General features: G+C 38.2%; 1 non-coding gene across 1 annotated transcript; it reads left to right on the top strand.

Annotated features, from left to right (window-relative positions):
* Positions 1-267: 267 nt before the first annotated feature.
* On the top strand, positions 268-374 carry LOC123927327. Its single transcript, XR_006815413.1, has one exon. It is a non-coding gene; the product is annotated as a U6 spliceosomal RNA (small nuclear RNA).
* The last annotated feature ends 7,194 nt before the right edge of the window (positions 375-7,568 follow it).

Raw genomic sequence — 7,568 nt, 5'->3', positions numbered from 1 at the left:
TCTTAAAAAGGTTTGATTTTGGCAAACCAATAGACAAATTACTGGAATGTTATAAAGGGTCCTGCGGTAGCCCCAAATATTAAAGGGAATTAATATAGGATCATTCCAAAACAGCTGGGAAGAGATAGATTATTTAATAAATGGGTGGGACAACTGCAAAAAAGTTATAACTCAACACCAAATCCATTCAATGACTTAGAAATTTAAATGTAAAAAATGACTGCTAACATGGGAGATTTTTTAGATCGAATATTAAGCGGTAGAATGGTATTCACTAGGGTAGCACATATACTAAAATTGGAAAGATACAAAGAAGATTAACATGGCCCCTGAGCAAGGATAACAGGCAAATTTATGATGTGTTCCATATTAAAGAGAGAGAGAGGAAGAGAGAGGTGGAAGGCCCTTCTAAATAATACTTAAAATTGGAAGCCATAAAAAGAAAACATTAATACATGAGACTATGTTAAAAACATTTCTACACAACAGAAAGCCTAAAAAGGAAAATTAGAAACCACATCTACTTGGAGAAAGAAATACTTGTAGTGCACAAAAGAAGGATCTCATCATTCAGCATGAATCATCAGCTGACTAGTAAGAAAAGGATCTTAGAAAATGTACCAAGGACCTGGATAAGCAATTTATTTCAAAACAAAACAAAACAAAACAAAAACAAGAATGCTTGACTTCATTGAAAATAAAGTAAATAGAAGTTAAAATCATGAACACTATTACTCATCTATCAGATTGCAAGATCAGTAAATTAGATAATAGACACAGGCTGGAAAAAGTCAGTCCTGTACATTGCTAGTGGGAGTATAAGCCTCACTTTCTTTAGATGGGAAGTAGGCAATGCCTTTCAAAAATACACATACTTTTAAATTTGATAATTCAACTTCTAGGAATTGATTCTACTGATAGTTAGGAAATAGGTGCATAAGGAAACAAATATTTATTGTGCCACTGTTTGTAGTAACCTAACACTAGACAAATCTCAATTTTTATTAAGTAGGGGCTGGTTAAATAGATTATAAAATAAGTTTATAGTGGAATTATTGTATATTTATTATATATCAAGTAGATCTATGTTGACCAACATGAGGCAGTCCTCCAGATATACTGTTTAGTTTTAAAAGATGCACAGAATAGTGTACTACTCTCTGCAGCACTTCAAATAAGTGAGGAAATGATGAAATACTCTAAAAATGAAATTGGGCAGGTGTACTTATAAGCATTTTATGAAAACATAAACAGTAATATTTTTTATAATCTTAGATTGAGGAAGACTTTCCTAAGCAACTACAAAAGCCAATGGTCCTAAAGTGAAATAAACTGATAGATTTCACTAAAAACTTCTGAATATCAAGAAGCAGCATAAACAGGGGCGCCTGGGTGGCTCAGTGGGTTAAAGCCTCTGCCTTTGGATCAGGTCATGATCCCAGGTTCCTGGGACAGAGCCCTGCATCCGGCTCTCTGCTCAGCAGGGACCCTGCTTCCCTTCCTCTCTCTATGCCTGCCTCTCTGCCTGCCTCTCTGCATACTTGTGATCTCTGTCTGTCAAATAAATAAATAAAATCTTTAAAAAAAGATTTATTTAATAAAAAAGAAGTAGCATAAACAAAGCTTTCTGAAAACGGAATTAATAACAAAATATTGTATAAAATTGTATAAATATTGTATAAAACAGAAAATATTGTATAAAAGAGCACATGGATATATCTACATATGTAAAGAGCTCATGCAAATCACTAAGAAAAAGAAAGATAAAGGACCAAACAGAACAGCGTTTACAAAACCAAGTACCTACAGGGATTAGACAGGTCATTGGAAGAGATAAGTGACCTCTTACAAGGCGACACAAGGTGCAAGAAACACGTATTCCATGAGAGGAAGGAGCCTTTCTTCTGTTCCAGCCCATTTATTGCCATTGGGGGCTCAATGTTGTAGAGCCTTCAAATATTAAGTAGAGGCTAGAAATATGGATTTAAAAAATGCTAAATATTCCAATTTCTAAATGTTGCCAACTAATTTGACAAGAACTACAAAATGTTCTGTAGAGTGAGCAAAACACACCTTTTCAAACTTTGTTATAGAAAAATGAGAAAAGGCTGAAAACGGGCATTCACAGGAACTCAAATAGTCAAAAGAAATTAAAAAATACGGCTGACTTCCTTCAGTCAGAGAAAGGCAAAATGAAATCATGAGATATTTTTTTCACCCATCATAGTGGCTGAAATTAACAAGACATATAAAATAACAAGACAATATTATGTGTGGATACAAGACTTAATAAAATGGGAAACTGTATACCCAATTGGTAAGAATTTAAGTGTTAATATTTTTTTCTGGAAGGCATTTTGATACTATCAAAATTAAAATTTTAAGGGCACACCTAAAATTTTTAAGATTTAGTAATTCAATCGCTAAGATTTATTCTACTAAAATATTTTCTCCTGTGTACAAATATGCATTTAGTATTCTTTGTTATATTGCTTATAATTATGAGACATCGAAAAGTCTCATTCCCTATGGAAGGATGGTTATATTAAATAAATTATGGCTGAATAAATTATGTCCTGCCATCACTGAAAGGGATGAGGTCCCTGTCTGTGGCATTGCAAGAGCCCCAAGCAATATTACATGAAAAGAGCAAGTGAGAGAACAGTATATATCATACGATCTCACTTATGTGAAAATTATTTGTATGTCTACATGCCCATGTGCAGATAAATGTACAGAGAACAGGCTGGAAGGCTCTACTCGGACTATTGGCCGTGTCAGCTCTGGGAAAGAAGTGGGATCGATGGTGATAACAGTGCAGTACTGGAGCATTTTTACTTTTTTCTTAGATGTGGTTGTTGTTTTAATTTAGATCAGATTGGCAGATTTAAGGTATGAATGACCCCACAGGAGATATTTTAGGTTTTGTGGGACACAGTTTTGGTCACAACTATGCAATTCTGATGCCATGGCAGGATAGCAGCCACAGATGATATGTAAATGAGTGTGTGGGAGGGTGTTGTGTTCCGATAAAACTTTATTGATCAGAACAGACAATGGTTTGGATTTGGCTCCAGGGCTGTGGTTTGTCAGTTCTGCTTCAAATGCTCTTCTGTTTTTCTGGAAATGTTTATTTCTTTAGATGCTTGAATCTTTTAATAAAGAAAATGCATGTATACCTTTTGTTTGTACTTTGTAAAAATTTCTGCCCCCACCTGCTTTTTTTATTGGCAAGAAAGCAAAGGAAATAGCATAAAGTTTTATTTATTTTTAAATATTGAACCATTTTTTAAAAGCACCACTTGAGGTTTAATTTATTGATCTCATCACTGGCTTGAAAGAGCACGTTTATTGTGTACTAAATTTTTATATATATTTGGGTTTGTTTTCAGACTCCGTATGTTCTGTATGAGGGCCAAACTTTGAACATCACAAAAGCTTTTACATCTTTTCTTCTTTTCCAGAATTTTCCTGACAGTTCCATAGGTTTGTCTTTCAGATTAAAATGTGTATCGTGTTTTACCTCAAAAAATCCTGTTTTGAATTTTCATTGGCCTCAATTTAAGGACAGCTGATATCTTTGCATTCTTAATTATTTCTACTGAAGAACTAGGTACATACTTCCATTTTTTTTCAAGCTTTCAGTGTCCTTCAACTGAATTTTACAATGTTCTGCACATATTATACATCCTCCATGTTTCTTAGTAAGTTTGTTCATGGGCTATGGAAGGCACTATAAGTTGTATCATTTAACAACAAGCTCTGACTCCCTTCTAGCATGTTTCCTGTAAAGACTGGCTAAAATACATATATCTAGACTCTGTGGTAGCTGGGGTTCTGCGTGTGATGCGAGTTCTATGGAGCTGACCCACCAGGGTAAAATTTAGGAAGACAGCCCTGAGAACTAAGAGGAGGCCTTTTTGGAAGACCAGATCCCATGGCAAAGGTGTTCAGCGGCACTGGGGTTTTCTCTAGAACCTTCCAGCAATGTGACTGGGTATTGCTGCTGGTAGAGTTGCTTCTCCTTTTGTGGCATCCAAGTTTGGCTCCCTGAACTGTATCCTCCAAACACCGTGAACTTCCTAATTTTTTGTAGTAAACGTGTTATTGTTTAAAGCAGATAGAGTGGATTCTGTTGTCTGCAATCCTGTCTGATATCCATGCATATTTCATTTTATTATAAAAGGGATCTTGTATTCCCCCTTAGCTTCTGAATGTTGATTATATATAGGAAAGCTATTTTTTTCTATATTAAATTTGTAAATAGTTACCTAATCTAATAATATAATTCAGATTATTTCTAATCATTTGTAATGAAATTTCTTGTTTTCCAGTCATATAATCATATCCCCAAATAATATTACCTTTGCCTCTTTTGTTCCCATACTTATCCTTAACTCTTTGCCTTCCAAAGTGCATCGACTCATAATAACATTAGATGACATTAGACGGACTCCAGATCAGTGTTAAATAATAATGGGTAAATTGGACATCTGCATCTTGCATTAATACTGGTAATGTTTTTCAGGAAGAACAATGCTAGATCTTTGTCATATATTAATCATGTGGAGCATTCACATGTCAGTATTTTCACATTCTTGAATTATAAAAAGATGCTGAGATTGGTCAAATGAGAGCATCTCAGGAGATAATCGTATCTTCTTTGATATCTGATATTGGTGAATTACATTTAAGACTTCTAAATCACCCGTGCCAAACAGCGCAGTGGAAAGGTTATCAGAGATTCATGACAATCTGTCCCTCCCTGTGGAGTTCTTTACATAAAGTATCACTCTGATTCATTTAATGCTTCTTGCCTTGAATTCCTCTTTGTCTGATAGTGATATCACAACCCTCATGTGTTCCCCAGCCAGACTGGCAGAAAATCTACCATCTCACCCTTAACAATCCTCACATCCTTGCCCTGCCTGAGCAGTGGAGTCTGAGAGAACGAATTGTTTCCAAAAGGTGTCGGTCCAGCTTCCCCTGATAGCTGAATGGGGCACTACAGCCACCACGCTGCTCCCAATCTGGGCCATGGTTGCCCAGGGCCACCGGGGTCCCCGAAACAACTTCTCTGTGAGCATCACCATTCCCTATTGGCTATGCTTGGCCTGACATGGCCTTCATCAGTTCCCCCAGACACAGCCCTAAGCCCCAGTTCTTTCAATGGAGTTCATCTCTCTGAGATGCTCTGGCCAAACTCACCCATTTGTCCCACAGACAAGATGCTTTTTCTCGGTCTCTAACCCTCATCCAAAGGTTTTCCTTTTCAATTCTCCAAACACGAAAGGCTCCTTTCAGTCCTTTCCTTGGACCATACAGCTTGACTTTGTATTCAAACCTTCAAAAACACAATTGCATGTTTATTTTTTTATCTGAGACTTTATAACTCCCCAAAGCTGGTTACTATATCCCCTTCTCCTCCATTTCCTTCTCATCACCAGAGTGGAAGGGGTTCAAGAGAAAAGACCCAACCATGCCTAAGGGGGTGGGAGGAAGAAGAAACCAATTACACGGGGGCGAGGGTGGGGCAAGAGGAGCCAATCATGTGTTTTGGGAGGTGATAGAAGAGAAGGAACCAATCAACTTTAAGGAACGGGTTACACCTCTCACAAACCACAATATGGTACTTAGGGCAGCTCTTAAGTCAAAACAGAAGAAAATAAAATTATAAGTTAAATTCTCTAAAGGTCACCCTTAAGTAAGGTAACTTTTACTATAGGGCTTGTGTGTTGTGCTTTTGTGTGTGTTTGTGTGTGTGTGTGCCTGTTGGTTAAAGGTTTGTGATGCGCTTTTAGTTACGTGATTACCTTTGTGATTTTAAATATGTTAAGATCTCTGTTTCTGAACTCACTAGATTTCGACAATATCTTTATTATTCTTCCTGATGAAAAATGTGGAAACTTATTCCTTATACTTCTCACCTCTCCAAGTGTGTTGCGGTGGGGTAAAAACGTACTACTCAAACATACAGAAAATGTAACTTCATTTTAAATACCTGAGCTGATTTTATTCTGGAGCGTCTATTCCCATTCAGTGATAAAAGGGGATGCTAAAATGAAGGAGCCGCAAACAATACTAACAAAATCGAACTTCCAGTATTCCAACCCTGTTTCCCCCCACCAAAGACTCTTAACCGTGTCCGCTCCAGGAGCGTTAGGCTAATCCAGTCAAAACTGTCTCTGTGGGGTGTGGTTATGGATTTAGCATATCAAACACAAGACATTTGAATGGGACATTCTTAACGTTTTAACAAAATATTGTTTATCTAAAATTTAAATTTAGCTCCGCATCCTGCATTTCATCTGGCAATGCCATCGGGAGGGGAAAGGAAGAGGGTGGGGGAAGAGGAGCAGAAAGGAAACAGAAAGGAAATGTTGAATTTATCAGGAGACTTTCCCTCTTCTCTTTGGGTCTTGTCCAGGCTCCTGGAAGCCTCAGTTACATCATCATGGGGGTGGGGTCGTCTGGACTCCGTGTTTATTTTCTGTTGGCTCCCATGACCGCTGGTTGAGGTGAAGTTTATTTTGTAGACTTTGGGTGTGGGTTTTGTCTATTTTGGTCCACTGATGAACTTCTGTGGCTGCCAGGACTTGGGATCCATTTTCTTGGCCCAGGCTGTGCCAGGATTGTTCCAAGAATCTCACCGTTGCTCCCTGATGACTGGCCCCTCTGTACCGGTGGTAAGAGGGGTCCAGTCGAATTTTTCGTCCCACCCCAGCCAGGGCACAGAGTGGGGCTCGTCACCAGGGCCTGCCCCTGCCACCAGGGATGAGGGAAGCAATGTGAGGGACAATCCTATAAAACCACACAGCTAGAGGAAGGTCAAAGGGAGGAGGAGGTTTGCCAAAATTGATGACAGGATTTGCCTTTTTTCCTTTACCTCACTGGTGTAGCTCCTTCTGTGTGCTAAATGACCGAAGAAAAGAAAGATGGCGTGCGTGAACAGGCCCTCTTTCAGCCTTGCTTACTCTGACCGTCTCTCATGCAGAACTCAAATCTGAGAGGAATATTCTTTTTGCTTCTATAGCCAGCCCTTGTCCTGTGACCCCACCCTTTCCAGAAGGACAAATTGGTTAGGTGTTCAGAACATTGCCTTTCACTTGTTAGAGAATCTCTTCTCTATTATGAGCTTTAGATACATATTTACTCAAGTATTGGAATAAAAACCTTTACTCTGTTGTCTTTAACCAGAGTTTCCATAAGTTTAATGACTATGTATTAGCCCAAGAAGTTAATCCAGTTTCTAGCAACTGTTTCTTATTGTAAGATACTTAAATATTCTGATTTTTTCCTTCAAACTAAAGTTTGTGAACAAACGTATTCCTGGAGCTTTGTGTTTTACCCTGTTTCCTTGTTTTGCATTTTTGGCATTGGGATATTTGTGTCAAATGAACTCACATAATCCTGAGGTTATTGTACATGTGGCCTGTCTACCTGGGGCCCTTCCCCCCAGATTCATAGGTGGGGACTAGAGTCCAGACCCGTTTGTCATGGAAGGCTGTTGTAAGCTTCAGTAATGGGATCTGGTTGTGATCATTGGAAACTCATCCCAAATTGGGAAA

The sequence above is a fragment of the Meles meles genome, chromosome 16 (genome assembly GCF_922984935.1).
Source record: "Meles meles chromosome 16, mMelMel3.1 paternal haplotype, whole genome shotgun sequence".
Classification (NCBI taxonomy): Eukaryota; Metazoa; Chordata; class Mammalia; order Carnivora; family Mustelidae; genus Meles; species Meles meles.
The sequence above is the reverse complement of the archived record's forward strand: the minus strand, read 5'-3'. Positions and strand labels throughout refer to the sequence as shown.